The sequence below is a fragment of the Pteropus alecto genome, unplaced genomic scaffold, assembly GCF_000325575.1.
Source record: "Pteropus alecto unplaced genomic scaffold, ASM32557v1 scaffold8, whole genome shotgun sequence".
NCBI lineage: Eukaryota > Metazoa > Chordata > Mammalia > Chiroptera > Pteropodidae > Pteropus > Pteropus alecto.
Genome location: NW_006494609.1, coordinates 21,615,154 through 21,618,899, shown reverse-complemented (window position 1 = coordinate 21,618,899; position 3,746 = coordinate 21,615,154). Strand labels below are relative to the sequence as shown.

Genomic DNA, 3,746 nt, shown 5'->3' with positions numbered 1-3,746 from the left:
GTGGAATGAGTTGTTCTCGCGGTCGTAAAATAACTTCTTAAATCATACCAACACCGTTGTTGTAATATTCTCTGACAAAAAATTCTAAAAAAGCACCAGAGAGATGAGACTCGTGGAGGTCTGGGCTCTATGTCCCTCCCATTGGATCAACAGAGAAGCAACCCGTTCAAGTAAGCGAAGTACGCTTCCGGGGGAATCGATCTGACTGGAGGCCTGGTACCCGCAAGCTGACTCTTCTGTCAGGGACCCAAGCGTTTCCTCGCCTTTAAGCTACAGTGGGGGTCAGAACCCAGCCACGGTCTACGGCCACGCCACCCTGAACGTGCCCGATTCCGTCTGATCTCGGAAGCTAAGCAGGGTCGGCCTGGTTAGTACTTGGATGGGAGACCACCTAGGAAGACCAGGTGCTGTAGGCAGGGAGGGAGGGAGGGAGGAAGGGACTCAGCCGTAATGTGCCCAGTTAGCAAGTCCCCATCCCTCCCCAGGGAGGGCGGGGCAGAGGGCTGCCCCCCACATGGTGGGTGTGTATTCCCCACGTCAACGGCAGGACTTGGAGCAGCGCCCTGGAGCAGGGGAGGGACTCAGACCTGCAGCACAGCCCTCGGGATGCTTGCTCCAGTCAAGGGGCTGGGGGACCGCCCTGGGGGCCGAGGGTGGGCCCTCGTCAGGTCCCCTGGATGGAAAAGCAGAGCACAGACTTGCTGCAGTCTCGCGGGCCGGGAGGCCCCGGGGCCAGGCCTTTCCCATGGAGCTGACAGCGCCTACTGTGACTCCTTGCTCATTTGGAATTCGCTGCCAATCCTTACGTCCAACAGGAAAAACAAACTATCTGCCTGGAGAAAATTTTCTCCCTGTTTCTTGGACCATAGCATTTAACATATGCTTATTTCAGAAATGACAGTCAATTTGCCACGGTTTTCAAAAAGTGCAGCAATAGTCTTGCCAACAATGGGGAAAGAAGATGAGAGGAAAAGTGGAAATCGAGTTGCTAAAAGATGATGATTGAACTTTTTATGGTAAAAAACATATATATGTTTCTGAATATGTTGTTCTTCCTCAACCCCCTAAGGAGATTGAGAGAATCTATATCATTTAAGAACTAAAATTTTCCAGTTGGACGACAAGCTAGCGTTGATATCTTTCTCCTGCTTTTACTTATGACAACTAGGCCTTTACTATGTCTCTTTGTTAAAAGGGTCCCAAGCTACGAGATGTTAGACTGTTTTAATAAGCATCCAGATCCCCGGTGGGGACACCAAGGGGGAAACTCTGGGTGAGACACGGCTCAGCAACCAGGAGCCCAGCCGCTCCCATCTGCCTGTTCCCGGCAGCAGGCCGCGTGGTCAGCAGAGGGGCTGAGCATCACACCGACCCGGGTGCCACCTCAGCTCTGTCACTCCTGGAGGGGCCTTAGGCAGGTCCCTGCACTATGTCACAGGCCATCGTGAACGCACGGTGATCACCTCAGCTCTGTCACTCCTGGAGGGGCCTTAGGCGGGTCCCTGCACTGCTGTGTCACAGGCCATCGTGAACGCACGGTGACGGGAGGGCCGCGTGCAGCGGGTGCATAAAGCATCCGCGGTGCACAGCCAACAACGAGAGAGAGCTACTACAGTCTGAGAAAATGAAACCGAAGTGACGACTCCATCCCGGGGTACACTAAGCTAAAGCCAGGGGATATGCCCCTGGACGGCGGAAACCTGCAGAGATTCACGACTTCGGGTTTTTGTCGCGAGGCTGTGGAACGCAACGCCGCGGGCCGGCCTCTCCGTTTTGTTAGAGCTATGGACAAAGGCTGGCAAACAGTGACCAGAAACAACCTCGAGCATGAACGTTAGCCACACGGCAGGCGAGGGTCCTTTCTCGTCACATTTATCCCTGCTCTACCTTTTCACCGATCAGGCAGCTTGCGTATCACATCCTCTCCTGGAGACGCTATTTGAAGCACCATGGTTAGTTGCTACGTCACCTTTAACCTTGAGACTACCTCGCTTGTTTACGTGTTTTAGAAAATTCTATTACGCACTGTATGCTTATAGGAAATTGAGTGTTAAAAATATTTAATCCATTAATACTGACTGTATTGATCCTGTTATAATGAACTCAACCAGTATAAGCACTGTTCAGATCCTCTTGGAGTTAGAAAAAATCACTCCTTTTCCTTCTTGAATCAATAACGGCACAAATAAACCGTACACCATCATTAAAACAAAAGCCTACGTAACACGGACCGCAGAAAGGTGACCCGTGCTCTAGATGCTGTTATTACCACTGGAGCCTCCGCCGCCGTGGCGACGCTGGCCGGGTAGCTCCTCGGAGTTGTCCCTCCTGTCTCCAGAGGCGACTGTCCTCGCGCGGCTGGGACAGCTCTGCCTGGCCGCCCTACCGCCTACCCCGGGGGCCTGCCAACCTGCAGGGCTCCGGCTGTCCCCCTCGGCGTGTCTGGCCCCAGCCCAGTTCCGGTGAAGTCCACACACAGTCCCCAAGAGAGAGAAGGGAAGTGCCCGCCTTCCAGTCACCGCCGGGCCTGCCTGGGGCTCCCTCGTGTCCCGCCAGGCCCTACGTGGTACGTGTCAGTACCCACTTCTCAGCAGGGGAATGGCGGCCCCGCGAGGTGAGGGTCTGCCTGCCCCCAGCGCCAGCTCGCTGCACCCCGCCTCGCCGCCCGCGAGCCGCTCGTGACCTTCCCTTCTCCTCGGTGCTGTGGCACGTGGCGAAGACGCTGACGAGGGAAAGCTGCTGTTGTCGGCTTGCGGTGATTGAGCTTGCGTTCCCGGCCAGGCGGCATATGACTCATTTCGCTAAAATCAATATCGTTACACTCATCCTCTGGGAAGTATTCAGCCAGCTGTAAATTTAACCACCCTGACTCAAAGCTAACGAGGAAAGGAGCTTACCAACTTCCACATCGAACTCCCCACATCGGAAGCAGGGCCGTGCTGGCATGCGGGGTGGCGCCCTGAAGGACTAGGGTGAATCAGATGTGCCTGCGCCTGCATGTCCCCTGGGGATGGGGGGGTGTCAGCCAGCAGCCCCCTCTGTGTAGAATTGGGACGATGAAACCCACCTGAAGAGGCTGTGAGAAGTAGAGATCCTGGAGCGGGGACGGCACGGTCCCCACAAACGACGGTCCCCACAAACGACGGTCCCCACAAACGACGGTCCCACGAACGGGAGCCGCGGTGGCAGGAATAGGAGCGGAGGCTGCACTGATCCCTTCACGTCAAGACCACGAACTGCCGCTGCTGTCAAGGATCTGGACGAGGCTGAATTACCCCGAGTGCTTTTAAAGAAACAACTTTTCAACTTGCAGACAAGGTGTGTCGCCAAGGTTTACCCCGAGTTTTTCTGAGACCCGGAACCCAGCCCTGGGGCAGCAAACACGCTGTGACCGCGTCTGGACTCCAGGCTGTCTCACCCGCTTACCTGAAGGGCGCCAAACTGCAGTGCCGTCGCGACTAAACACACGCAGGTAGGACATCGCCACGGTGCGACCACGGCAGAGGATGAAATGGCGCCCAGACTAAAAGCCCCCGTGTTCCTCCAGGGGGCTGGCGGGAGCTTAGCTAGGAGTCGGTGGTGAGACACACGTGCAGACACGCGGAAGCCTCTGGCACGCTCCGGGGGTGAGACGCGGGCAGGGAGGGTGGCTTACTGGAGTTTAAGAACGTCTGGCTTCATAGCCATAACTCGGGTCGGCGTCTCATCCCAAAGCTGTATGGGGAGGGGAGGAAAGGAGGCTGGGA

At 55.9% G+C, this 3,746-nt stretch overlaps 1 protein-coding gene and 1 pseudogene across 3 annotated transcripts in view; one reads left to right on the top strand and one right to left on the bottom strand.

Annotated features, from left to right (window-relative positions):
- The window catches only part of WDR25 (WD repeat domain 25), a 123,869-nt gene that overhangs the window by 41,267 nt on the left and 78,856 nt on the right, over positions 1-3,746 (bottom strand). The gene's annotated exons all lie outside the window — the stretch shown is intronic.
- LOC112473966 lies at positions 299-416 on the top strand (annotated as a pseudogene).